This window comes from Heptranchias perlo, chromosome 35 (genome assembly GCF_035084215.1).
Source record: "Heptranchias perlo isolate sHepPer1 chromosome 35, sHepPer1.hap1, whole genome shotgun sequence".
NCBI classification, from domain to species: domain Eukaryota; kingdom Metazoa; phylum Chordata; class Chondrichthyes; order Hexanchiformes; family Hexanchidae; genus Heptranchias; species Heptranchias perlo.
This window is the reverse complement of record NC_090359.1, coordinates 2,569,938-2,579,511: the sequence shown is the minus strand read 5'-3', so window position 1 is coordinate 2,579,511 and position 9,574 is coordinate 2,569,938. Positions and strand designations below refer to the sequence as shown.

At 55.5% G+C, this 9,574-nt stretch overlaps 1 non-coding gene across 1 annotated transcript; it reads left to right on the top strand.

The window, feature by feature from the left end:
• Positions 1-377: 377 nt before the first annotated feature.
• On the top strand, positions 378-449 carry trnaq-uug (transfer RNA glutamine (anticodon UUG)). The gene has a single exon. It is a non-coding gene; the product is annotated as a tRNA-Gln (tRNA).
• Positions 450-9,574: the final 9,125 nt, after the last annotated feature.

The following is a 9,574-nucleotide window of genomic DNA, read 5'->3' as shown; positions in this document are numbered from 1 at the left end:
CAGTGAGGATCGAGCTATTTTCTTTTCACACCGAAATTCATGCATCAGTGCCTTGCAATGTTTATGAACTGATTATTCAACACGACAAGCTGCGCTGAGCAGTGTGAAACAGAAGCAGCAACGAGGGAACCGATGGATTTGACAGCAGCTGTGTGATTGGCTGAGCATCTCTACTTATCAGAGGGGAAAGTGGGGAAGCTGGAAGTATGGATGAGAAAAGGCCAAAGTGGCAGGTTGGGATTGACCAGTGCTTGCAGTTTTGCTGATGGCAGACGTTTGCCAGTCGCCTCGTGCAGTCAATGATGCAGCGCCATGGCGATGCTGATAATGGAGCCCAGTATCCTTGAAGGGAAGGGGGTCGCATGTTTTAATGAATGGGTTCCATGGTGTAATGGTGAGCACTCTGGACTTTGAATCCAGCGATCCGAGTTCAAATCTCGGTGAAACCTCAACTTTTGTCCCTTTCGTTTGTAACTTTTGGGGAAACAAATAAAAGTCACCTGGAATCCCATCCCTGTTCGTGGGAAGTTCGGAGCCTCTATCAATGAGGTTCGAGCTAATTGTATAAATTTGGGCTTTTGTTAAAGGCAAATCGTATTGAACTAACTTGATAGAGTTTTTGATGAGGTAACGGAGAAGGATGCTGAGGTCAATGCGATTGATGTGGTGTATGTAAACTTTCAAAAGGCGATTAATAAAGTGCCTTATGATAGCCTTGTCATCAAGATTGATACCCATAGAATAAAAGGAGCAGTAGCAATATGGATACAAAATTGCCCGTTCCAAATCCTCTTCTAAATAGGTGACCCCGCGGTACCGGCGGTGACCCCGCGGTGCCGGCGGTGAGTCCGCGGTGCCGGCGGTGAGTTCGCAGTGCCGTGGTGTCCCTCTGGTGCCAGTGCCTTGTAACATGTCGAGGAGTGATCGAGAGGTGATGGGAAAGCCTTCGTTCAGCGACGAGCAGGGTACAAGTCTTGTGTTGGGCTTGGTTTGGCAGTAAAGGGGAAATTAGGAGGCATACTTCCCTCATGGAGGAGCTGGGATAGGGAGATAGGGGATGGGGATCGGGCTGGGGGTGGGTGATGGGGATCGAGCTGGGGGTGGGTGATGGGGATCGGGCTGGGGGTGGGTGATGGGGATCGAGCTGGGGGTGGGTGATGGGGATCGGGCTGGGGGTGGGTGATGGGGATCGGGCTGGGGGTGGGTGATGGGGATCGGGCTGGGGGTGGGTGATGGGGATCGAGCTGGGGGTGGGTGATGGGGATCGAGCTGGGGGTGGGTGATGGGGATCGGGCTGGGGGTGGGTGATGGGGATCGAGCGGGGGGATGGGCTGGGGCATGGGATGGGGGATGGGGGTGAGGATGGGATGGGCTGGGGGATGGGGATCGAGCGGGGGGATGGGGGATGGGGATCGAGCGGGGGGATGGGCTGGGGGATGGGGGTGAGGATGGGATGGGCTGGGGATGGGGATCGAGCTGGGGGTGGGTGATGGGGATCGAGCGGGGGGATGGGGGATGGGGATCGAGCGGGGGGTGGGTGATGGGGATCGAGCGGGGGATGGGGGATGGGGATCGAGCGGGGGGTGGGTGATGGGGATCGAGCTGTGGGTGGGTGATGGGGATCGAGCTGGGGGTGGGTGATGGGGATCGAGCGGGGGGTGGGTGATGGGGATCGAGCGGGGGGATGGGGGATGGGGATCGAGCGGGGGGATGGGGGATGGGGATGGGGGCTGACCTCCCTGCTCACGGTGATTTCCGGCCTGTGTTTGATGATCTTTATCTCCCTCCCCTTTAGCTCTGTGTGCTATGGTCCCAGTCTCCTGGTACGCCTTCAATGTCACTCAGCAGTTTTATGACCCAATCTACCCAGGGACCAAGTAAGTTTCTGCTTCACATTGAGTTGATGTTTTTCTCGGGCAGCTCTCAGGCGATTGTGTTTTGTCCGTTTAGTTCAACACCTCTCCACAGGAACTCAATTTGAACAATGGTCCTTTGAGAAAAGTGACAGCTGGCCATGGTAGAATCAATGACCAGAGTCTCTCAGTCTGGACCGTCCATTGTGTGTGCTGAATGAGGAGAAAGGTGATAGTGTTCTCCAAGGGGCTGGTCAGCTCCCACTTCCTGCTGGGCCCCAGGACACATGAACCAGACTTTGATTCTAACAGGCCGGACAGATTTGAAGCCAGGATAACTGACTGGTGTTTGATTCACTAGCTGGGTAGAGAATCATTGTTACTGTGGTCAACGAAAACACAACATCAGGTTCCACATGTCCGCTGACGACACCCAGCTCTACCTCACCACCACCTCCCTCGACCCCTTCACTGTCTCTCATCTGTCACATTGCTTGTCCGACATCCAGTACTGGATGACCAAACATTTCCACCAATTAAATATTGGGAAGACAGAAGCCAATGTCATGTGTCCCTGTCACAATCTCCGTTCCCGAGCCACCGACTCCATCCCTCTCCCAGGTCACTCTCTGGGGCTGAACCAAACCGTTCACAACCTTGGCCTCCTATTTGACCCAGAGATGAGTTTCTGACCCCATATTCTCTCCATCACCAAGACCGCCTACATCCACCTCTATAACATCGCCTGTCTCCACCCCACCTCAGCTCATCTGCTGCTGAAACCCTCATCCATGCCTTTGTTACCTTCAGACTGATCAATTCCAATGCTCTCCTGGCCGGCCTCCCCTTTTCCACCCTCCATAAACTTGAGCTCATCCAAAACTCTGCTGCCCGTTTCCTAACTCGCACCAAGTCCCGTTCACCCATCACCCCCTGCGCTCACTGACCTACATTGGCTCCCGGTCCAGGAACGCCTCAATTTAAAAATTCTCATGCTTGTTTTCAAATCCCTCCATGGCCTCGCCCCTCCCTATCTCTGTAACCTCCTTCTTTGATCTAGTAGCCATTATTGAGATGAGGTTGCAAGGTGACCAAGGTTGGGGACTAAATATTCCAGGGTCCATAACTTTTCAAAAAGACAGACAAATGGAAAAGGAGGAGGTGTCACCCTGATAATAAAGGATGACATAAGACAGTAGTAAGAAAGGATCTGGGCTCGGAAGATCAGGAAGTAGAATCAGTATGGGTGGAAATAAGAAATAACAAGGGGCAGAAAACATTGGTGGGAGTAGTTTATTGGCCCCCTAACAGTAGTTACACTGTCGGACAGAGTATTAATCAAGAAATAAGAGGAGCTTGTAACAAAGGGAATGCAATAATCATGGGGGACTTTAATCTTCATAAAGATTGGGCAAATCAAATTGGCAAAAGTAGTTTGAAGGACGAGTTCCTAGAATGTATTCGAGACAGTTTCCGAGAACAATGCATCGTGGAACCAACAGGGAACAGGCTATTTTAGATCTTGCCTTGTGTAATGACATAGGGTTAATTAGTAATCTCATAGTAAGGATCCTCTGGGGAAGAGTGATCATAATATGATAGAATTTCACATTGAATTCGAGAGTGACATACTTCTAGAGTCTAGAGTAAACTAGAGTCTTAATTTAAACGAAACCAATTATGAGGGCGAGCTGGCTAAGGTAGATTGGGAAATTAGATTAGAAGATATGACGGGAGATAAGCAATGGTGAACATTTAAAGAAATATTTCACAATTTTCAATGAATACACATTCCCTTGAGAAATAAAAACTCTAGGGGAAAAGTGATTCATCCGTGGCTAACTAAAGAAGTTAAGAATAATATTTGATTAAAAGAAAAGGCCTATAATGTTGCCAAGAAGAGCAGTAAACCTGAGGATTGGGAGTTTTAGGAACCAGCAAAGGACGACCAAAAAATTGGTAAAGAGGGAGAAAATAGAATATGAAAGTAAACGAGCAAGAAATATAAAAACAGATTGTAAGAGCTTCTACAAGTATGTAAAAAGGAAGAGAGTAGCAAAAGTAAACGTGGGTCCCTTAAGGCTGAGACAGGAGAAATTATAATGGGGAATAAGGAAACGGCAGAGACGTTAAACAAATATTTGGTACCTGTCTTCACAGCAGAAAACACAAAAAAATACCAGAAATAGTGGGGAACCAAGGGGCTAATGAGAGTGAGGAACTTAAAGTAATTATTATCAGTAGAGAAAAAATACTTGAGAAATTAATGGAATTAAAAGCCGACAAATCCCCTGGATCTGATGGCCTACATCCTAGGGTTCTAAAAGAGGTGGGTGCAGAGATAGTGGATGCATTGGTTGTGATCTTCCAAAATTCCCAGGTTCTAGAACGGTCCCCGTGGATTGGAAGGTGGCAAATGTAACCCCGCTATTCAAGAAAGGAGGGAGAGAGAAAACAGGGAACTACAGGCCAGTTAGCCTGACATCAGTCGTCGGGAAAATGCTGGAATCCATTATTAAGGAAGTGGTAACAGGGCACTTAGAAAATCATAATATGATTAGGCAGAGTAAACATAGTTTTATGGAAGGGAAATCATGTTTGACAAATTTATCAGAGTTTTTTGAGGATGAAACTAGCAGGGTAGATAAAGGGGAACCAGTGGATGTAGTATATTTAGATTTTCAAAAGGCATTCGATAAGGTGCCAAATGAAAGGTTGTTACACAAGATAAGGACTTATGGGGTTGGGGGTAATACATTAGCATGGATAGAGGATTGGTTAAAGGACAGAAAACAGAGAGTCGGGATAAACGGGTCATTCCCAGGTTGTCAGGCTGTAACTAGTGGGGTACCACAAGGATCCACAGTACCAGACGATGCCCTCGAGTGTAATGTATCCAAGTTTGCTGACGATACAAAGCTAGGTGGGAAAGTAAGCTGTGAGGAGGACACAGTCTGCAAAGGGATATCGACAGGTTAAGTGAGTGGGCAAGAAGGTGGCAGATGGAGTATAATGTGGGGAAATGTGAGGTTATTCACTTTGGTAGGAAGAATAGAAAAACAGAATATTTTTAAATGGTGAGAAACTATGTTGGTGTTCAGAGGGATTTGGGTGACCTCGTACATGAAACACAGAAAGTTAACATGCAGGTGCAGCAAGCAATTAGGAAGTCAAATGGCGTGTTGGCCTTTATTACAAGGGGGTTGGAGTATAAGAGTAAGGAAGTCTTGCTGCAATTGTACAGGGCTTTGGTGAGACATCACCTGGAGTACTGTGTACAGTTTTGGTCTCCTTATCTAAGGAAGGATATACTTGCCTTAGAGGCGGTGCAACAAAGGTTCACTCGATTGATTTCTGGGATGAGAGGGTTTTCCTATGAGGAGAGATTGAGTAGAATGGGCCTATACTCTCTGGAGTTTAGAAGAATGAGAGGTGATCTCATTGAAACATATAAGATTCTGAGGGGGCTTGAAAGGGTAGATGCTGAGAGGCTGTTTCCCCTGGCTGGAGAGTCTCGAACTAGGGGGCATAGTCTCAGGATAAGGGGTCGGACATTCAAGACTGAGGTGAGGAGGAATTTCTTCACTCAGAGGGTTGTGAATCTTTGGAATTCTCTACCCCAGAGGGCTGTGGATGCTCAGTCGTTGAATATATTCAAGGCTGAGATCGATAGATTTTTGGACTCTAGGGGAATCAAGGGATATGGGGATGGGGGTGGAAAGTGGAGTTGAGGTCGAAGACCAGCCATGATCTGATTGAATAGTGGAGGAGGCTCGAGGGGCCGAATGGCCTACTCCAGCTCCTATTATGTTGTTACGTTCTCCTCCAGTCCCACGACCCTCCCAGATCTCTGCACTCCTCCAATTCCGGCCTCTTGTGCATCCCTGATTTTCATCGCTCCACCATTGGCGGCCGTGCCTTCAGCTGCCTCGGCCCTAAGCTCTGGAATTCCCTCCCTAAACCTCTCCACTTCTCTCTACTCCTTTAAGGTGCTCCTTAAAACCCACCTCTTTCACCAAGCTTTTGGTCACCTGTTCTAATATCTCCTTATTTGGTCCGGTGTCAAATTTTGTTTGATAATCACTCCTGTGAAGCGGCTTGGGACATTTTACTATGTTAAAGGCGTTATATAAATGCAAATTGTTGGTACTGTGGACCGAGGGCCTCGTCTGGGACTGTGCACCGAGGGTCTCGCCTGGGACTGTGGACCGAGGGTCTCTCCTGGTACTGTGGACCGAGGGCCTCTCCTGGTACTGTGGACCGAGGATCTCGCCTGGGACTGTGAACCGAGGGCCTCGCCTGGTACTGTGGACCGAGGGCCTCGTCTGGGACTGTGGACCGAGGGCCTCGCCTGGGACTGTGGACCGAGGGCCTCGCCTGGGACTGTGGACCGAGGGCCTCGTCTGGGATTGTGAACCGAGGGCCTCGTCTGGTACTGTGGACCGAGGGCCTCGCCTGGTACTGTGGACCGAGGATCTCGCCTGGGACTGTGAACCGAGGGCCTCGCCTGGTACTGTGGACCGAGGGCCTCGTCTGGGACTGTGGACCGAGGGCCTCGCCTGGGACTGTGGACCGAGGGCCTCGCCTGGGACTGTGGACCGAGGGCCTCGTCTGGGATTGTGAACCGAGGGCCTCGTCTGGTACTGTGGACCGAGGGCCTCGCCTGGTACTGTGGACCGAGGGCCTCGCCTGGGACTGTGGACCGAGGGTCTTGCCTGGTACTGTGGACCGAGGGCCTCGTCTGGGACTGTGGACCGAGGGCCTCGCCTGGTACTGTGGACCGAGGGCCTCGCCTGTGACTGTGGACCGAGGGCATCGTCTGGTACTGTGGACCGAGGGCCTCGCCTGGGACTGTGAACCGAGGGCCTCGTCTGGTACTGTGGACCGAGGGTCTCGTCTGGGACTGTGGACCGAGGGCCTCGCCTGGGACTGTGGACCGAGGGCCTCGCCTGGGACTGTGGACCGAGGGCCTCGTCTGGGATTGTGAACCGAGGGCCTCGTCTGGGACTGTGGACCGAGGGCCTCGCCTGGGACTGTGGACCGAGGGTCTTGCCTGGTACTGTGGACCGAGGGCCTCGTCTGGGACTGTGGACCGAGGGCCTCGCCTGGTACTGTGGACCGAGGGCCTCGCCTGTGACTGTGGACCGAGGGCATCGTCTGGTACTGTGGACCGAGGGTCTCGTCTGGGACTGTGGACCGAGGGCCTCGCCTGGGACTGTGGACCGAGGGCCTCGCCTGGGACTGTGAACCGAGGGCCTCGTCTGGTACTGTGGACCGAGGGTCTCGTCTGGGACTGTGGACCGAGGGCCTCGCCTGGGACTGTGGACCGAGGGCCTCGTCTGGGACTGTGGACCGAGGGCCTCGCCTGGGACTGTGGACCGAGGGCCTCGTCTGGGACTGTGGACCGAGGGCCTCGCCTGGGACTGTGGACCGAGGGCCTCGTCTGGGACTGTGGACCGAGGGCCTCGTCTGGTTCTGTGGACCGAGGGTCTCGTCTGGGACTGTGGACCGAGGGTCTCGCCTGGTACTGTGGACCGAGGGCCTCTCCTGGGAATGTGGACCGAGGGCCTCGCCTGGGACTGTGGACCGAGGGCCTCGCCTGGGACTGTGGACCGAGGGCCTCGCCTGGGACTGTGGACCGAGGGCCTCTCCTGGGACTGTGGACCGAGGGCCTCGCTTGGGACTGTGGACCGAGGGCCTCGTCTGGGACTGTGGACCGAGGGCCTCGTCTGGGACTGTGGACCGAGGGCCTCGTCTGGGACTGTGGACCGAGGGCCTCGCCTGGGACTGTGGACCGAGGGCCTCGCCTGGGACTGTGGACCGAGGGCCTCGCTTGGGACTGTGGACCGAGGGCCTCGTCTGGGACTGTGGACCGAGGGCCTCGTCTGGGACTGTGGACCGAGGGCCTCGTCTGGGACTGTGGACCGAGGGCCTCGCCTGGGACTGTGGACCGAGGGCCTCGCCTGGTACTGTGGACCGAGGGCCTCGTCTGGGATTGTGAACCGAGGGCCTCGCCTGGGACTGTGGACCGAGGGCCTCGCATGGGACTGTGGACCGACGGCCTCGCCTGGGACTGTGGACCGAGGGCCTCGCCTGGGACTGTGGACCGAGGGCCTCGCATGGGACTGTGGACCGACGGCCTCGTCTGGGACTGTGGACCGAGGGCCTCGCCTGGGACTGTGGACCGAGGGTCTCGTCTGGGACTGTGGACCGAGGGTCTCGCCTGGTACTGTGGACCGAGGTCCTCGCCTGGTACTGTGGACCGAGGGTCTCGTCTGGGACTGTGGACCGAGGGCCTCGTCTGGTACTGTGGACCGAGGGCCTCGTCTGGGACTGTGGACCGAGGGCCTCGTCTGGTACTGTGGACCGAGGGCCTCTCCTGGGACTGTGGACCGAGGTCCTCGCCTGGTACTGTGGACCGAGGGTCTCGTCTGGTACTGTGAACCGAGGGTCTCGTCTGGTACTGTGGACCGAGGGCCTCGTCTGGGACTGTGGACCGAGGGTCTCGTCTGGTACTGTGGACCGAGGGCCTCGTCTGGTACTGTGGACCGAGGTCCTCGCCTGGTACTGTGGACCGAGGGCCTCGTCTGGGACTGTGGACCGAGGTCCTCGCCTGGTACTGTGGACCGAGGGCCTCGTCTGGGACTGTGGACCGAGGGCCTCGTCTGGTACTGTGGACCGAGGGCCTCGTCTGGGACTGTGGACCGAGGGCCTCGTCTGGTACTGTGGACCGAGGGCCTCGCCTGGTACTGTGGACCGAGGGCCTCTCCTGGTACTGTGGACCGAGGGCCTCGCCTGGGACTGTGGACCGAGGGCCTCGCCTGGTACTGTGGACCGAGGGTCTTGCCTGGTACTGTGGACCGAGGGTCTTGCCTGGTACTGTGAACCGAGGGCCTCGCCTGGGACTGTGGACCGAGGGCCTCGCCTGGGACTGTGGACCGAGGGCCTCGTCTGGGACTGTGGACCGAGGGCCTCGCCTGGGACTGTGAACCGAGGGTCTCGCCTGGTACTGTGGACCGAGGGCCTCGTCTGGTACTGTGGACCGAGGGCCTCGTCTGGGACTGTGGACCGAGGGCCTCGTCTGGTACTGTGGACCGAGGGCCTCGTCTGGGACTGTGGACCGAGGGCCTCGTCTGGGACTGTGGACCGAGGGCCTCGCCTGGTACTGTGGACCGAGGGCCTCGCCTGGGACTGTGGACCGAGGGCCTCGCCTGGGACTGTGGACCGAGGGCCTCGCCTGGTACTGTGGACCGAGGGCCTCGCCTGGTACTGTGGACCGAGGGCCTCGCCTGGTGCTGTGGACCGAGGGCCTCGCCTGGTACTGTGGACCGAGGGTCTTGCCTGGTACTGTGGACCGAGGGCCTCGCCTGGGACTGTGGACCGAGTGCCTCGCCTGGTACTGTGGACCGAGGGCCTCGCCTGGTACTATGGACCGAGGGCCTCGTCTGGTACTGTGAACCGAGGGTCTCATCTGGGACTGTGGACCGAGGGCCTCGCCTGGGACTGTGGACCGAGGGCCTCGCCTGGGACTGTGGACCGAGGGTCTCGCCTGGGATTGTGGACCCAGGGCCTCGTCTGGGACTGTGGACCGAGGGCCTCGTCTGGGATTGTGGACCGAGGGCCTCGTCTGGGATTGTGGACCGAGGGTCTCGCCTGGGACTGTGGACCGAGGGCCTCGTCTGGTACTGTGGACCGAGGGCCTCGCCTGGGACTGTGGACCG